The 19,799-nt window shown below is 44.9% G+C and overlaps 1 long non-coding RNA gene across 1 annotated transcript; it reads right to left on the bottom strand.

Annotated features, from left to right (window-relative positions):
- Positions 1-10,510: 10,510 nt before the first annotated feature.
- Positions 10,511-17,033, bottom strand: LOC143818995 (uncharacterized). Its single transcript, XR_013224723.1, has 2 exons — positions 15,568-17,033; positions 10,511-12,345 (listed from the first exon to the last, which is right to left on the bottom strand). It is a non-coding gene; the product is annotated as an uncharacterized LOC143818995 (long non-coding RNA).
- Positions 17,034-19,799: the final 2,766 nt, after the last annotated feature.

The raw sequence follows: 19,799 nt of genomic DNA, 5'->3' as shown, positions 1-19,799 counted from the left end.
GTATGGCCCCTTCCAACTCTATGATTCTATGATTCTATGATTCTATGATTCTAAGATGTTATGCGCCATGATACAGAGAGGAAGAAACACTGCAGGGTTGGCTGGGAAGCATTCTGTCTTTCACCACAACTACATCACAATTGCCAAGTATCGGTATGAAAATGTACAGGCTCTTGATGGAAAAAAAATAATGTGTGCATTTACTGTCTTCAAAACTGGAATTCTATGCTGATTCTTGTAACATGAATAATCTCTTTTTTTATAAGAACAGCACTTCGTGTTGGGATCTAAAAGGATGGATTGTATCTTGTGATGTTCATAAGACTGCACAATGATATATATATCTCAATAAGAATCTGACACCTACTTCTTTCCTCCAATCACTGACCATCAAATCCTGGAAAAAACAGAATTGTTAACCCATCCTTCATTTTCCATTTGATAGTGCTAATCCTGCAGTGGTAGGCACTTGTCCAGAAGTTATTCCAGCACTAAAACAAAGTCAACATTAGGGATGGGTAATTAATCCTCCGTTCAAATGGAAATTTATGTTGAATTATGAGCATTGTCCTCAAAAATGATTTTGATAACTTTTCATTAGGAGTGCCAAATTGCATTATTGCATTACAACTTGACAAGTATGGTTCGTATGGAGAAAAAAGCACCAATCCGGAAGGAAGCCAAGCCCCCCTCCACCCCCACCCCCCACACACACACTGGGATTTCCCACTTAAAAGAACCTAAGGGGAAAATATTCAGTAGCAGATGGTTGCTTGCCTTGTCTGTTATATTCGGCAGGGGAGGCATACATATGACCATTCTAGAATTGGTTCTTAACACTTCTTCTGCTTGATCCTGCCTAGTTTCTCCATTCACGTGTAAATACAACTGTCACAATCCCTGCCCTAGTCTTTCCAGTGAGAAGAGACCCCTACTTTCTTGTTTGATAATGAACAACCCGTAAAGATCTAACCCTACTTTTATTTACCTGCACAGGTTCCCATCCCAGGAGGGAATGTTTATTCAATATTTTGAGTTAGAACACAGATAATTGCTCATATGTATTGTTGGACTGCCCTTGGGAAATACTAGTTCCTGCAGGGAAGGCATTGCAATGCCTGGGCAAGTGTGCTGTGCTATCACACACAATGACGCCTTCTCCCAGGAATCAGATCATGCCCCGCCAGGAGGAGTAGTGCTGACTGTGAGGACAAGTGCTGCTGACTATGCAGATGCAAAAGTGGCACACGCAAAGATCATTTTAATTCTACAAGCATTTCAGAAGTTCTGGCAAACGGCGCTTGTTTCAGGGGCTTGGTTGAGGTGTTGTGAGATGGGCAAGGCCAGTTGCTGAGTACTTTAGCTGGGAAGGCTAGTGGCATACTCATCCAACTTTTCTGGACCAGTTGCCAAAAGTGAAATTGGAAGAACTCATATGTCAGGCACCAAAGCAACAACTAGCTACTGCTAATGCATTATTTATTAATCAGCAATTATCCCAAAGTAATAGCTCAAAGTAAACACATTTTAAATCAGCAAGTGCACAGCATGATAAAATAAAATATTCATTGGACAGAACTGTAAAGAACTTCTATAAGAGTGAGAATGCTTTGTTTCTCTCTCCAAAAAACAAAACAAAATTCAGGCAAATCAGGAAATGAGGGGGGAAAGTACATTGGGAATGTGATGTATCCAGGAGATAATATTATGATTAGGTTGCATGAAGATCCAGGAAACCATTCTATTACCTGGAAGGGGTGGCATTTTGTTTTGCTATGGGGAGGCGCTTCTGCAAAGCATATTGTTCTTTTATTGCTTGCTTTATAGGGTTTCTTTCCTTAGCCTGCTAAATGGAGGGATTGTTAGAGCTCTAGATTAATCAAAGAATGCTTAATTGATCAATCACCTGCCTTCTGACTGATAAATCAATTTTATTTAAATATCTATGTTATTCAAACTTCAGCATTGGTGCCTTTTTCTGATAATGAATTGAGTGGGAGATGACTTGTAATTTAAGAAATAAAAACGATCACTCATTGTTAGAAAAGATACCACTGACGGTTCCTTTTTATTCCTTATTGCAGGAGAAATTCATGCCTGTTTCTTTCTCTCCCCCCCCCCTCTCTCTTTCTTCATTTGATATCTCTGTTCATGCTCTCATGCAGCTAAATGCCTCTGGAGAAGAACAAAAGATTTTGTGGCCTACCATCAATTCACCCACACCTCCTTCTTGTCTGCTACCTAAATGACATCATTACACCTTCCTGATTCACATCAATTCTAAGGCCCATTCTGCATCAATGTGGCAAATTGCTTACAGAAAGAAAAAACAGAATTTAAAATAGTGGAATTCGGCGTAACGCATACCTGCCTTTGTAGTGGAATCCAGTTGCGTTTCAATCGTTTTCCACAGGTTTCCGGTCTTGCCAAAAATCACTAGAAAGGAAGCGATTTTTTCCGTGCTTTGTCCCGCCCCTGGCCGTCAATCAAATGAACAGCCAATGGGCAGTTGTTACCATGCTCCAGAAAAGCCCCTTTGCCTTTAAGAACAGGTTTTTTTTAAAAAAAGAAAAACACATTGCAACGAATATGCCTTGATTCCTTGATTCCTCCTAACGTAGAGACCCATCTAGCTGGCAGCTGGTGTGTGAACTGCCATTTCATCATTGCCACGCTCCCCCGAGTGAAAAAAAAATCCCCCCCCCCATGCATGGGTGTGATTTTCGGCCAAAAATACAGGGAACTTGCAAATGGGGCTGTGTTGTGCTTGGTGACTTGAGGGGAGCTTTGAAGCAGCTCTGTGGAGGGACTGCAGCCGGAGAAGCCTCGCTGGGTGAATGAAGGCTCGCCGGCTCGTTGCTCTCCGCTCACTCCGAGAAAAAAAAATTGTGATCGCTTCGCCGGAAGTTCAGAGGAGAGAGCCAGGGGGAGGGACTTTGCTGAAATCGTAACAATGGTAACGCACAGAACTTTTTTGAAACTGTTGCAGAATGTTTGCAAGAGTGTAGCGCTTTCCAGAGGGTGAATCCACTTTTTGGGATTTCCCTGGAAGCACTACAACAAAGCGCTTTTCATGGGTCTGTTTCAGGAGTGTGGCAGATTGTGTGCGACGTCGTGCATAACTGCAAATTAGTAGCGTTTACGATTTGCCACACTCCTGCTACATTTAACTTGTGCGGAATGGGCCTAGGAATCCCAGTGGTCTCTACCTTCTCATTCTTGTTCTCCACTACATTATCCTGGTACTCATCTCTGGTACTGCCTATGATAGATTCTGACCCTTGAATCCTAACGCTGCACCAATTATATTGCAACCCAAATACCACAAATAAGCAGCTGGATCTTGTACTTTGGGCCTAATGCTGTCATAGATCCTAATTCTGTACCAAATTTGGCCAATAACAGTGGCCCCACTTACAAGGTAGATGGGAGGGCATTATAAGGCCTTCATTTTTCTTATTGATTCCACTGCTGAACCTTTTATCATCACTAAAAGTATGAAATCAAGGACACTCCTCTTCAAGAACAAGATGAATGTCTTTCTTTCCTCCACAATCTAATCCTGCATATCTTTCTGCCTGCTTCCTGTTTGTTAATTACTCCATTTGCTGCTAGTAGCCAGTTTGCCTTAGTACCAGTTTATTTTTTCCATATAACATCCCCCCCCCCAGAACTAGGGACTTCTTCCTTCTTATTTGAAATTTATTCTCTGTTTATCCCTATGCAGTTTTTAATCCCCCTTTTTTTGCGGGGAGGGGGTAGCTTCTCACCTATCTGCTCTTTCAATTGGTTTTCCTGAATTAGCTGAATGGGAAGAACACAAATTCAAAATTCAAATCCACAGAACACAGTTCAGGCATGGGAAGTACCTTTAATTGGGTACATAAATTATATAAAATTGTGCAAAGTGAATGGTTTCCTTTGACTTGTCCCATACAAATTGCTGCTGTTTTATTGTCATTAAATAGTTCAATTTCACTGTCTTTTTCTATTTGGTGTTTTGATTAGGTCAAAAAAGTTATATTCTGGTTAACTATCTGCCTTTGTCACTCGCTTTGGGAAGTTTATTATGCTAAAATTGGAGATGGGTGTACACATCAGGCAAACAATTCCTTTTCCCTTTCCCTTTCCCTTTCCCCTCTGTGTCTCATGTGGGGGCAGGGTCTTCACATGACTTCACATGAAAGTTCTGATGTGGGAATTCTCCTCCTTGGATTTATGGGCTCCAAATTATGCCTCCCCCAAAGAAAATGCCCCCAGGAAAATACTTTCTGGAGAAATGAGACACAAGTTCAGGAGTTTCAGGAGTGTATAGAATGGATTGCAGAATGATGGCAGAACTTGAGATTTTTACGAAAAACCCTCCCCTTTCCGGGGCGTACTTTTCCACTTCTTGTTTCCTCTCTCTCCCCCCCCCCTGTAAAAATGTATATGTCAAACTTTTTTGTGCTGAAAGACATAATAAAAATGACGGTTATAGAATGGATTGTGTGCAAGTTAGAGCAATCGCAGGAGACCTCCCTTGGAAGCTCCTGTACATGTCCTCCAAGTTCTCCATCAATTCATTGCTCTGTAGTTTGATAAATATTTAGACTTAGTGGAGATAATCTGTATGGAAATGTATACATTCATGGACTGCCATGAATAGCTTGACAATTCATGGAACGTTTGTGCCACAAATGTCAGTTTGTGAACTACAAACCAGCCAAAATTCATCATCCCTAGAGATCACTCACAGGTCCATGGTACCTGTGTGAAAGAATAGCCACATGAGTAGGGTCTCTCTGTATGTAATAATTAATGGAAATAGCTCTTCTTCCACCAAGGGGGGGAGGGCAACATCATTCTCTTGTCTGTCCTTCTTCCAGGCCACCAACCCTCATTATTCTGTGGATCCTGCAATGTTTCTGGTTGGAAAGAGCTGCACCATAGACAAAAATGTGGGCAAACTGTGTGCCTTCTGCACATTGATAGTACGATGCTGGCCATTATCAAATGCACTTAAGTATGGGTTGTGAAAAGCTTGGATCTGTGGGGTGCACCCACTTGTTACAGTATTTTTCTTGGCTGTCCATATTCCAGTAGAGGACAGCCTTATCTGGAGACTTTCTGAGAACTGTGATTCCTATCCAGATTGCAATTGGTTCGATGTCTGTACGAGTCCATTTCTCAGCTGCTAATTGCAACTGGTAACTATGTTGTTGAAGAATAATAGAAATGGGCATTGATCCTTTTGTGTTTCCCATAGTAGAAACCAGGGAGTTAACTTGCTTAGCTACTATAGAAGTTGGTGGGGGTGCTTGGGAATCCTTGCATATCCTCAGAGATTTACATGGAAAGAAGTACAATAATACCTACTGGCTAGTTGAAAGGTAAACTATATATTATGTCTCTTTCTCAAAACACAGTATTAATGTCACTTCAGTTTTATTGTGGATTATCAATGGCACAATTGGAGTATTAATTCTGATTTGTAAATTAATCCTGGAATCATTTATACTAGAAGAACTGTAACAAGTGACAACTAATAGTCTCAGGAAACTGGAGCACAGTTCAAATTCACAGGTAACGTGGATCATAAAATTGCTTAAAGAAAAGGGTTGTGAAATGGCAGAGGGATGATCTCATTGTAGGAAACTGCCTGAATAATATTGATAATTCCTCAGTATGCATTTTTTACATTTTTATAAATATTTGATAAAATAAAATGTAAAAAAAAAACCTGTGGACATATTTTAAGAATGTAGCTGTTTCAAGAACAGGAAAATTTCTTTTGCCTTGATAGCTCCTATATGTAGTCCTTTAATTTAAACATTAAGCATTGTTGCTAGACTCTGGACGGTGCAAACAACTGCCTTACAATTGAATGTTTGGTTCTGGCAGTGTGGACTGTATTTTTACAAGGCTGTTTTACTCTTGTCACTCCTGTCACGGGTGGCTACTGCAGAAGTCAAGGGCATGTAAAACGATCCATTTCCCTTTGTGTGCCTGTCCTATGCCCTGTGCCCTGAACTCTTTTATACGTTCCAGCAGCTAGCAGCAAAGCAGCATGGGGAGGCAAGTTGCTTGGTTGACAACCACACACACATGGTATACAGTGAAAGCCTGACCAGAATTAGACACAGACACAGAATCAGACACAAAAATTCTGAGTTAGCGTGAAACCTTTCATAGGACCACTACCTCGGGAAAGGTGGAAAAGGAGACTAATAATCATCCCTTCCATGCTAGGAGCTGGCAGGCAAAGATCAGACTGGTCAGGCTAGGCAGAAGGGAATGCTTCATTTATGAAACTAAGCATACTCTGGTGTCTTTGCAGCACTCCAGTCCTCATGCAAAGGATCCTGCTTGGGCCCCTACTGAGAGTTCAGTAGGGGTCCAAGCAGGATCCTTTGCATGAGGACTGGAGTGCTACAAAGACACCAGAGTATGCTTAGTTTTCTTCCGGTTGCATTACTTGCATGCCGTCACTTTACAATACTGTCTCCTGTGCTGCCTTGAAAACAAGATAAGATACATAGAGCTTAATATAATTTTATCTTACAGTGGATTTAGATCCACTAATTGTAGCATAGCTGCAACATGCTGGCAGCATTTACAATCAGAGAAGGAAGATATGGGACGATGGCAGGGAAACAGTGTACTGGCATTTGGTACTTGCATGCAAACCTTTTGCTTGAGTGGCTCAGTAGTGAGAGGGTGGGATTAGGAGCAATCCGAAGGTTAGCTGGGATTACCTGAAGTGGGGGTAGGCAGGTGGACTCAAGTTGGGCAGTCTTCAGTGTGATCTGCCTGATGAACATTTAGCCAGCTTCCCAGCGTGCTTGAGCCACTTATATTTCTGGTAGCATCACCTGTCCTGGTCTCTTTTGAACTTAAAGGGAACTGAGCTAGTGTGAAGCATTTTCCAATCTCCTATCTAGTCTGTAATAGTGTTTACAGTTCAGAAAATATGGTATAAATAAAGGAAAGAAGGAAAGGGGAAAAACGGTGGGATAATCCTTAATTCAAATGCTTTCTTGCACTCGCATAAATATAAGAAAATGTGCAGGAGATACAAAAGGGAAACTGGAGAAATTATTTATTACTGTATTAGTCTGGTCTTCGAAGAATGCCTTAGGCAAGAATCATGAAGGTTTAATTATGGGTTTGGGTTTTTAAAAGCAATATTTTATTGTCTCAGTACTTTTTTCCAGTGGGATACAAACTTCCTGAACACTGGTGACTTAACACACTTGTTTGCTTGATCATATGTATTGCCATCACCAACAGCTTTATACCTATATTTACCTAGATTTTCACGTGAAATAATGTAGAGACCAAAATGGTCCCACAGGCAGTTCTGAAAGGCTTCAGTTCCCAAAGTTGCAAGAGGAGACTATTGCAGCTTAGCTTCACCTTCCACTCCAAGAAATATATAATTCACAAAGGTGAAAAAAGCGTGGGATTTAAGTATTTCTTTGGTGATTATTAGCTTAGCAAAATGAATATATAAGCAGTGCTTTACATATCAGTCGGGAATGCTTTGCCATATAATTGGTTGCTGAAATACTCCTGTACCTTTGTCCACTAACAAATATTGTCATGATTTATTCAAATATCTTAGTTGCAATTCATCAGCAGCTTCAGTTATTCTATGAATCTCACAACGAGTGTCGCTCTTATTTTTCCCTGCCTCGTATCATGTAGAAAGAAACATGGACAGCCAGCTGTAAATATTTATAATAAAGACTGATGGCCAAATAAACTATTAATGATAGCCAATATGCATACGATCAGGAGCCACTCTGGAAATATCTGGTTGCTGGAAAAACTACTGTAAAATCAAGAATCTAGAAACACTATTGTAAAATATTGACTCTAGAGTTTATGGCTAAAGAGAGACAAGCAACACTGCAGAAAACCCACATTCTTAAACTTAGAAAGTCATTCCCAAACTCCACCCCAAAAGAGAAACTGGGAAATGCCATCTTCCTTCGGGGAAAAGATGACTGTCCTGGAGCATCCACTGCATTTGCTAGGACTGACCTGCACTTTGTGTTTCTCTTCAGTTTCTTAGGGCCAAACAACCCATGTTGGCATCTGTGCTTTGCACCATCAGATGATATGGATAAGTGCAGTGGGAAAGGAGATTATCTCTTTCCATATGGCATTTCTCCATTTTAAAAACTCTCCCCTCTGTCTTCTTGATGTTCCAGGAGGGGAGGAAAGGGTTCAATAAAGGTATCTGTATATTTTCCTCCCAGGGCTAAAAGGAATTTGGGAGCAGACTTATTTCTGTTCAGACAAGTAGCTTGGGTAGGTTTCACCCCAACTGGCTCAGAGTCATGGCTATTTGCCAATCCAAAAGCAGTTTTATCAGTCCTTAAAGAACTAAAAAAGGGGAAACATTCTAGTAATGATTTCTGTTTCTCAATCATCTCATAATCTCATCTCATAATACAGAATTTCAAACCTACAAATGGGCATTTCTGCACCCTTTTAGCCGATCTTCCACACCGTTCCCCAGAGTTGCTATTTGCCCTACAGGGGAAACATTCAGCACCACATTACCTGACTTCGGTAACAGCAGCTCCATGAAGGAACTGAGCTGTGGGGAGGGTGAAAAAGATAAAGGATTAAATCCTCTTCCCCAAGTGCCATGGCCCAGTTTCAAAGTGCCCCTCCATCCATGCTGCTGCTATTTACACCATTAATACAAAACATGTCATATTCTGTTCAGCCCTAAACTGTCTCTGAGTGACAATCTACAGCCAGCATATTTGCTCTTTAAGCTGAGACAATGGAATAAGTAAGCCCATAAACCATGAAAAAAACTTGGTTGCAGGACTGGATGAAAACAATGTCATTTGATTCTTTATTACTGATGTCCTTTTGAGACAGCTGTCTTTTTGAACTCTAACAATTCAAGCACATTGTTCTGAGAAACACCAATCTGTACAGTAAAAATGAAGTATGGGACTTGCTTTGGAAACAATAACCCTGTTAGCTCTTTAGCTTGTAATGGATTTAGAACTATAGCTAAAAGTCCAGGAGCCCTGCTACTCCTTGTTTGTTATGGCCTTTTCACAAGCACCAGGATTTCCAGCAGGCAAGTTACTCACAAATATGTCCAGGTATCATAAACTGCAATCCTAAGAAATCTTTCTTAGAAGAAAGCCTCTTTCAATAACACAAGGCTTCCTCTGAAGAGACCTGCCAAGGCTTGCTTACTGAGTCCATTATGCACGCATTGGATAATTTACTTTCAATGCACTTTAGAAGTGGATTATCCTGTTCCGCACAGGGAAATCCAGCTACGAAAGCACATTGAAAGTGCATTGCAACATGTGCATAATGGGCCCAGGTAGGGGAAGAAATTAAAAAAGGGGGGTGTATTGGACCCTAATGTGTATTTGGCTGGGGAAAAACACCCTGAAAAATAACAGTAAGATATATTTTTGTATATATTTTTTCAGCTTGGATATATCCAAAAGCACATCTCTAGAATGTAGAAAAGGCTTTTGCCCTGCAAAGAAAGGAATATTTATTATATATCCTTTCCAATGGGTGAAGGTTAAATCTCTTCTCCTCACACACATTGACTATTGGACAAGTTTATTTTCATTGAAAGCTCCTGTAATATTTTGGAGCATCCAGATGGCACCATGTACCATCTAAGAATGAATCATTTGGTTCCCATCCTTCTTTTATCTGTTCTCACCCCATTACAAATATATCTCCTTTGCTCTGGTTCAAAGGGAAATCTTTGCAACGGGGGCATAATAAAGCACCACCTTCAAAATAGTAAAGCTCACCTTCAGCCCTTTAAAAGGCTGTTTTCCCCCAGCTCAGCTATACTGCATTGCTTAGTGGAGAAAAGGAAGGGGGGGATTCCAGGCCAGAATGGTGCCCCACTTGCTGTCTTATCAGTGCTTTTGTGCAGATGTAATGGAGGAAAGGGAAAGGAGTAAGGAAGGGATGGAAACACTGAGCACATCTGGGGTGGGGGTGTGCATCCCTGATGCATATACAGGCACAGGTCCGGTCCTTCCACATTGCTTTCTTCTACTGCCATGGGATTGCTGTGGATTTGCATCCTCATTTGGAAGCAGCTTGAGACTCAGGTACATTCTGGTGTATTGAAGAAAAAGTTCCATCCAGGTGGTAGAATACTGATGTTGGAGTACATGATCTGTGGGAACTTGGCATTGTGTAATACGGCACTGAAGCTTGGCAAACATCCCAGCAGTAGATCCCACCCCTTTAAAGAAACAACCTATGTAAGGTACTTCATATTGATTTTCTTTGTAAATTCAAACTAGTTGCTACAAAGACACACTGACTGAATCCATTTCAAAACTTGTCTGCTCTGCACTGGTTATTTAGTTTCCTAAAAGAAGCAGAAATAATCTCACTTGCATTTGTTTACTGAATGGAATGTTCAGTGGTAGTCGATGGGCCCTCTGTGGAAATATTTTTGCCTTGCAGGGGGATATTGACCACCTAATGAGGACACTGACAACCATAATTTTGGCATAAAATATTTGGCCACAGCCTTTATTCAACATTGAGCGTGGCAAGCATGGGAAGAGAATCATGCCATCTTGTGGTTACCCTACCACAAGGAAGCCCACCACAGCCTGCCCCTCAACGGGTTGCCTTGGCTATCCAGCCCCAAAACCCGGACATAATGGCAGGCTGAAACAGGGGGGGAGGCACCATGGAGTGACCCCTCTGGGCACCAGCCTCTGTTGGGTTCTCCTGCCCCCCGGAAATGCTAGCCTTCAATCAGGCTCTACATCCACACAGCCCTTTAAAGGGCCCCCCAAATCTAGGGGAGGACAGCGCGCAAGCTTGGCCTCCCCAAAATTGATCCTTCCCATGCTCCACTTCCGCAGGCTGTGACAATTAATCAATAATATAACCCAACATCTAACAAAAAGTCAAACAATTCATAAACAGGGAGGGAGGGTGGGTTTTGCGTCTTCGGGCGTCTTGAAGGGGGGAAAGAGGCCAAAGAACATCAGGCCATCCGTTTAACTGACGCCCAGTTCAGCCACACCCCCTGTTGCCATGCCAACACACATACTGCTCAGAGAATGCCAGGGCTGGGCAATCTCTCCAACCAGCCAGGTCCCTGTCGGTGTTCCTCCCCCGCAGCAGCAATGGCCCCCTTAGATAAGTCTTGGGGGCTTTTTGCCTTGCAGGGGGATATTGACCACCTAATGAGGACACTGACAACCATAATTTTGGCATAAAATATTTGGCCACAGCCTTTATTCAACATTGAGCGTGGCAAGCATGGGAAGAGAATCATGCCATCTTGTGGTTACCCTACCACAAGGAAGCCCACCACAGCCTGCCCCTCAACGGGTTGCCTTGGCTATCCAGCCCCAAAACCCGGACATAATGGCAGGCTGAAACAGGGGGGGAGGCACCATGGAGTGACCCCTCTGGGCACCAGCCTCTGTTGGGTTCTCCTGCCCCCCGGAAATGCTAGCCTTCAATCAGGCTCTACATCCACACAGCCCTTTAAAGGGCCCCCCAAATCTAGGGGAGGACAGCGCGCAAGCTTGGCCTCCCCAAAATTGATCCTTCCCATGCTCCACTTCCGCCACTGAGCCCGAATAGGTATATACCTCTTCGAGCTCCCGCCACCGCTCAATTTTGCAGCCAATTCAAAATAACATGTTGGATCCCATGGAACCAGATGTCCATGCCCCACTCCAACAAGTGCATCCCAAGTGCACCCCATCACTCTTATAAAGGGCCCAGAACTGCAAATGCCATACCATGGGGCCCCCAATGAGTAATACACATCCCAATACAGCTAGATACCCAGGCTTTAGCTCCACCTGAGATCACAGAACTCTGGGCGACATGTGAAAGGGTCACTCGCCACCAGGGACCATTCCTTGGTGATTGTCCACTGTGCCCAGTGGGGCTTCTTGTGAGACATAGCTTTTAGCAACATGGCATCCTAGCCACTCAGCCCAGACCATAACTGTCCCTTGAGGTTACCAGGGCCCAACCCCATTGCCCCTGCCAATGCTGGCAAAGTGTCATATGGCAATTACAATGTTTCCTGGTGCTCAGCTCAACGTTCACAACTATAGCTAAGCCAACGTCCCATGATGGTCAGCCAATGCTTTGAGGAATACGGACTCCCACTGTCACGCTTGAACAGGAAGTCTGCCATCACAGCAATGTCCAGGAAGGCAGCTGCATCCAAACAATGTCCGAGCCAGGTGATGCCTTCAGACCCCCAAGTGGATCACTTCCAGGTCTTATAGCATGCCATTCCATCTGCCGCATGGTGCCATTCTCTGTAACCAGTATCAGGCACCCCCGTTGACTGCCGCTCTGAAGGAAACCAAAAGGTTGTTACTGGAAAAGAGTTACATGAGCACCCTTGCACACTGATTGACACTGGCCACGGTCCCATGCTCGCCCTGGGCCAGCCGCTCTCAGCCAATACCCCGCTCTGCATACTGCATACCCTGCAGGAGCCCTAGAGATGTTTCCCCTGAGCACCAAGTACCAGAACCCTATTGGGTTCTAGGCCCTACAGGTTGTGATCTGTGGGAAAACATTGTACTGCATGCCCTGGCAAAGCCCTTAGTACTGTGCCACCCAACCTGGGCAGACCTCCCTTGGCCAATGCCCTGCTCTGCATCTACTGCATACCTTGCCAAAGCCCTGGACATGTTCCCCTTGAGCACTGAAGCCCATCCCACCTTTGGTTCCCTAAGTCCTACAGGTTGCAGTCCGTGGTGACATTGTGAACCACCACTAATGTACATACACCTTCTGATCCACGGATGTCATACCGGGGTAACCCCATATGCCAGCATATTGAGACCTGACTGGATCTGCTAGTAGCCCAGCCATGAAACATCCTCCTGAACCTGCAATATGCTTAGTCTCCAATGCACAGGCAGATGGGGCCCATGCCACTTTCCCAGGTTGGAGTCTATGCAGTCCCAAGACAGCTCCCTGAACTCATGCTGGCCATGTGACACTTCCCCCTAAACCACTTGTTTGTCCCAGCCCCAGACATAATTTAAGCAACCTCCCTGAAGGACAAAATTGGTCTCTCTAGTCAAAAGAGGCCCCATCACTCCTATAACTGGAATCCAAGCAACCCCAGGCCCCCACGCTATGTGGGGAGTGGGTGAGGACAGGTGACAGGTTTGCAGCCACGTCCTCCAACAAGGCTGGCCTCGTCAGACAGTATCTCATATATCTGCAGACCTGGGCTGCAACGCAAAGCTCAGATGATCAATGAGGCCATCCAAACAGATCGGATGCATAGAAGTGAAGAGGTATGAGGGATTGATCTGCAGAACTTAATATGTAGTCTGCCCCTGCTCCCTCCAGCTAGAAACAGCATTGGCATCACGTGATGGGGAGCCAAATAACGCTGGCATAAATATGAAGCTAGGGAATTCCTGAATGGGATGAAGAGGTACCTGCATCAGAGTGATCTACCAGTTGTTGACAGACCTGCAGTCTATCATAACTGAGACTATATAACCAGATGAATGCTCCCTTAGAGCATTGTACCTTACTATGTGGGTGCCTTAACTTCATTTCCTTGGCCAAAGATCTCCACCGGCTTCTAGGGTGCAGCACCTTGCATACCTTGTGTGGTCCTAAGCAGCCACTTCCTGTGCCAAGCACATTCCAGCTCAAGCCCTGGGAAGCTCTTGGCATTGCTCGCCCATCCACACCAACAGCACTTCCATACTGGACCTGTAATGAGACACACACCCCTCCAAGCCAGGCTGGCCCATTAACTTCAAATAACCTGGGATTGGCCGCCCTGCAAAACAAGACCAGGTGATGACTCTGACACCATTTGCAGAAGGCGTGGCTTGCCTGAAGCCAACAGGTGATGTCCGGCCACTGCTGCAGGTTGACCCGGCCACCAGGGAGCCACCTCCCCTTTTGCAATGATATTCTCCCCTGGAGTAGCCTTTGGGTTGGTGCCCCCTGTAAACTGGCCCTTGTAGGGCCCATCATGCATCACAATGCCACTGGCTGAGGCCCACCAGTGGCATCCAACGATGCCCCAAGACCCAGAGTACATGGCACCCCCGTTCCCCCAATACTGGCACCCACTGCCTGTCTGATGGGCATGTATTGCCTGGCGAAGACAACGGTGTAGCCCTGGCCAGTGGCCACCAGACACCAGTGGCCAGCTGAGGGCCACTGGGTGCTCCATTCCCCACCCATGGGGTGGGTGCCTTCCTACCCACCTGAGCCAGGGACCAGCAGCCAGGCCAGTGGACAGTGCTCACCATCTGCTGTCGAAGATGCCATTGTTCCCCATGGCTGCAAGCCCCCTCAGATTTCCCTGGAGACCTTCCGAGCTGGTGCACAGCAGCCTGCCTCAGCATGAGGCAAGGGGTTGGACTGGATGACCCCCAGAGTTCCCTGCCAACTCTGTGCTCCTGCAAACCAAGACCGTTGCCTGAAGCAGGGGGCTGGACTAGACTACCCTGAGAGGTACTTGCCAACTCCTCGCTCATACAAACCAAGACTGCTGTCAGAAGCATGGGGTTGGACTAGATGACCTTGAAAGGTACCTGCAGCTCTTTGCTCATACAAACCGAGACTGCTACAGAAGCAGGGGGTTAGACTAAATGACCCTGGAGGTCCCTGCCAACTCTGCTTATGCGAACAGTGCCCATGGCGTACAGCATGGGGTTGGACTACATGACCCAATGAGGTCTCTGCCAGCTATGTGCCCTTGCAAAAACTGTAGTTGGTTGTAGCTCCACTGTTGGATCCCAACCTTCCCCCCTTTTTTTGGGAAGAGGGCTGATCCCCACAAAAAGGCATTTTTGTAACCACTGGCTTGTCACGTCTTTTCTTCAAGTGGGCTCCACCTTAAGCCTCGCAGCAGTGCTCAAAGTATTGGCACATGCTCATATTGAATTCCCAACAGGTGCCCCGCCCATCATTCCTATACATGGGCTTACATCTGTCTTGTTCTGACCTCCTGACATATGGGCCCACTTTCATGTTCTAGGTGTCATGGTCCTTTAAGTCCCACCTTGTCTAGATGTTGTTTGAAGATCACTTGCGAGCCTAATCATTATGCACCATGGCCTCTGCATCCCCAAAAAGTGCTTTGGCCTCCAAAACATTTGTTAAATGATTCTCCAAGTGCCAACTCCCTTCTGGGAGAGCATCAGCCACAAAGCGTAGAAAATCTGTTTACCCCCTTAACCAGTTAGTGAAGGAGTGATTGTTATATCCCACTGTAAAGTTGTTTTTGTTTTTAAATCCCCTTTGAACCCTATTTTTGGAACATCTCGTCTGGTCACAACCTGTTAAATATGTCAATATAATACCCATCATGGGCCCTCTTGATTTCCTAGTAAGGTGAGTACCAGGTGGGTTTTCACCAGATGCATAACCCAAAGGGGATTTCGTGGACTAACCCATCCCCGCCTTATCTTTATAATAAATATGCAAAGAATGCAGCTGATTCATCATCCAGATCAGATACCCAGAACCAAAGAATCCTGACGCCAATAGGTCCCATCCTGTTGGCCTTCAGAGAAGAGAACTCACCCGAGGTACCGGCAGCCTGCCAGGCCCTGGAGTACTTTCCTCCATACATTATACTCTTATGCCCAGTTGTCTCTTGTTGCTCTGTTCCTCCCTGTTGAACATTCCTGGAGGAGCTAGGAATACTAACCGCACCTACACTGGCCTGTCCCTGATGTGCTGCTATAGCAATTGCTATAGGGTCAATGCCCATGTGTATGGTCTGCATACCATGATGTGGAGCTGGCCAACCCTGTCCATACCACCCAGACATCGTAGGGCCAGGTTGCTGCCAGCTTCACCCAGGCATTGCCTCCTGGCCGTATGACCAGGGTGATCTTGCAGATGTGCAGCAGCAGAAGTCCTGCTCCCCATCCATGTCTGCAGTCCTACAGCATAACCTCAAGCTTGATAGTCAGCCAAGTGTTGGCCCAGAGGCCCAGCAGACAAATCCTGATGGCCCCCTGGCCACAAAGGGGGTTGTTGGTATCCTGGACCCCATGGAGCCACAGGTGAGCAAGATGAGAAACTGCCAATTCCACAGTGGTTAGACACACGTGAACCTAAACCACCTCTGACGGGCTTGGTTGTGCAAATCCTCTCAGAGGAAAACCATGGATGTTCCCTTCCCCATGGCTGGTGGTCCAGATGATCCCTGCCACCAAGATGGGCCCACAACAACCTGCCCCAGTCCTGCACCAATTGTACAACTGCAGCCAGGATCTACCGCACCCCCAAATGATGGGCCCGCATGTTGCAGAGTAAAAACACCCCCTGCATAATTGTTGGAAGGGGATGGGGGCGGAAGCCTCACCTCTCCCACCTAGACCCCCCCTTCCTCTATCAAGGTGGAGGATCCCACTGCCACACATCTTAATGCCCCCAGCATCCCATGAATTGCAGAGGAACCTGCTGCCGCTGCATCATGAAATGTGCCTGTCACATCACTTGCTCCCAAGGCCCTGGAACCAGCAGCTGCCACCAGCACAGCACAGTTCATGGGCAGTTGGGGCTTCCCCCCACTGGCATCCTTTTTCGGCGCCATGGGCACTTGTTCCTCTCTCCCTCTCCTTCCTTTTCTGAAGGGGCAAATGCTCCTGCCCAAACGGCCTGTGAGAGGCTTAGTTGTTTGTTAGTTTAAAAAACAAATAAACAAACAATGCCCCGCAGCATGTCTAGCATCCGTTTTCCCTCAAAAAGTAAAATGAAATAAAATTGCTGGGCTTCCCTGACATCGCGAGGCGGTTGGGCCAGGAAAAAGGCTCCTTCCACCAAGCGATGCGTCTTCGGGCGTCTTGAAGGGGGGAAAGAGGCCAAAGAACATCAGGCCATCCGTTTAACTGACGCCCAGTTCAGCCACACCCCCTGTTGCCATGCCAACACACATACTGCTCAGAGAATGCCAGGGCTGGGCAATCTCTCCAACCAGCCAGGTCCCTGTCGGTGTTCCTCCCCCGCAGCAGCAATGGCCCCCTTAGATAAGTCTTGGGGGCTTTTTATCTTTAGAAAACAGCATAGGAACAATAGGCAAATATATAAGTGTCCAGGAAGACTGCAATTCAGTTTCTCACTTTAAAATAATGAGCTGTAAAAGTATTTCAGGATGAAGAAAAAATCTTTGGGGGTTACAATTGTTTTTGAGGCAGAAGTCAAGAAAAATGATTCAAATGCAGCATTAGGTGGCATTAATTCTGGTATGGGAACAAGGGCTTTGAATGTTTGTTTTGCTTTTTGCCACAGGGTTTGAAAGAAAGGATTTTAATGTCTGTAAGGCAAAATATCCAATCAAATTAATAGTACTTGCTTCTACTCTTGTTATGGTCATGTGCTTAATTGTGCTTTATTCCATGGGTAGTCAACCTGTGGTCCTCCAGATGTCCATGGACTAAGGCTCATTGAACTCAGTAGCAATTCAAAATAACCAGAGGTATGATTGAAGTGGAGATAGAATAAAGCAGGGGTAGTCAACCTGTGGTCCTCCAGATGTTCACAGACTACAACTCCCATGAGCCCCTGCCAGCATTTGCTCCCAAGTAGACATTCAGCTTCAGTAAAATATTGGGTTAAGTTTAAAGCCTTGTCTTCTCTACCCTCGAAATGTGCTTTTGTATTTGGATTTGTAAGCATTAATCATGTCTGCAGTGAGTCACAGGTAATATGTGGTGTGCATTCCTTAAAATAAAGATGGAATTGTAAATCTAGAGAGAACTGGGTACCTCCTTCCAAGCACCTGCTGGGTTTTGCATGCATTTGTCTTTCAGAGGAGATGCAGATACCTTTTACTCTTTTATACCCATACTGGAATACAAAATGTAAAGGAAGAATCAGCCAAATACCATTTAGAATGATGGATTGATCAATGTAAGGGAAAGCAATTGTGAGACTTGGACAATCACATGCAATATGTTTCTTTGATGCACACCTCAACTTGTAACAATTCATGTCAAAGAAAATATAGCTATAACATCCATTGTAACTTTGGGTGGGGGTCAGTAAGAACCCACAAAATCAATAAATCAGCAATAGATACTAGCCTTCACAATACAGCTCAGGAGCAGAGAAGTCAGCAGAAGGAAACTACAGGACAAAGGAAGGTTGCAGCATGCCATTTTTGACATGGAGGAGCATGAAGCTGGAAATACATTCATGTGATTAAGTGACAGGTAACCCATAAACACAAAGCAAAAGAAAATTCAGGACCACGGAAGCTAGGAGATTATTATAGGCTGGGAAGGATCCCATAAATAGATTAGCAAAAGATCAGCAATAATTGTGGCTTCAATCTAGCAAGTCTAGTAATCAGAACTGATCAAGGATCCTTTATCTTTTCCCCCTGCTTCTGTGGTGGTATACATATAGACAGTGAAGGCAAGCTTGTTCTGGCAGCTTTCCTGACTTCAGGAATAAAGTCATTTGCAGCCAGCTCTTGCCCCCATCAAACTGTAATGAACACGGCAAGTGATCACACGGGGCCTGCTCAGGGGGCAAGATTGTTTTTTGCAGTGCTTCATCATTGCACAGGGATACACTGCGAATAAAAAGAAGGCCAAAACTGCAAGTGAAAAAGAAACAAAGGAGCCAAACGTTGCAGTAAAGCAGACATTCTCCAATTCCAGAATATATATTGGAAATATTCCTAGTTAAATTAGAATTTAAAAGAAATAAATGCAGAACAAGTAGGAATTCTTGGGAGGAAATGAACAGGATGTGGGACTCTGAGCAACAATGCCTGCTCCATCTGTTAAGGGCAAAGATTCTGACAGAAATTCAAACCAACTAGAACAGCTCATATAGCTATTTGATTAATCTGGATAAGAAAATAAGTGACATTCTGAAATAATTCAGGAAGGTGATTAATCCATTACACTCACCTAGTGCCTTGTGAGAATGCTGTTTCTATTTCACAGGTATGAAGCAACAAAGAGAAGAGGAAAGATGTCTCAGCAGACGTATGAGTCTGAACTGACCAATTCTTCAGCCATTCAGCACTGTCCCAACAGGTGTGACTTACTGCACTATTTTCATTCCACACCTCAAATTAGTACCCTGTTGATCCTGGGAAGATGTTCTGATTCTGCATAATTGTAGGTCTTGTTTACTTGGGGTATTTTCTTCTGTAGGGTAGATCTGGCTACTTTGGCCAGCTTGGTGTACTTGTTAAAAATGGCAGCTTCTAATCTGGCCAGCCGGAATTCATACCCCACCCCTCCACATGCAGCCAGCTAGGTGACTTTTGACTCATCACAGTCTTGATTGGGCTGTTCTTACAGAGTCAGAGCACTCTCAGCCCCACCTGCCTCACAGGGTGTCTGTTGTGGGGAGAGGAAGAGAAGGTAATTGTGTGCTGCTTTGAGACTCCTTCGGGTGGTGAAAGGTGGATTACAAAAACTAGCTCTTCTTCTAATTTAGGCAAGGGTCTAACAAAACAGAAGTTGCAGAGCAAAACTGGAGGGGATAGAGACATAATTCATAGAATCATAGAATAATAGAGTTGGAAGGGACCTCATGTGTCATCTAGTCCAATCCCCGCACTATGCAGGACACTCACATCCCAATTGCTCATCTTCTGGAACCTGCCACTCGTTTGCCTTCACAGAATCATCCTCTCCATCAGATGGCTACCTAGCCTCTGTTTAAAATTTCCAAAGATGGAGAACCCACCACCTCCCGAGGAAGCCTGTTCCACTGAGAAACAGCTCTAAATGTCAGGAACTTCTGAATGTTTAGATGGAATTTCTTTTGAATTAATTTCATCC

This window comes from Paroedura picta, chromosome 10 (assembly GCF_049243985.1).
Source record: "Paroedura picta isolate Pp20150507F chromosome 10, Ppicta_v3.0, whole genome shotgun sequence".
NCBI lineage: Eukaryota > Metazoa > Chordata > Lepidosauria > Squamata > Gekkonidae > Paroedura > Paroedura picta.
This window is presented reverse-complemented; position numbering and strand designations above follow the sequence as displayed.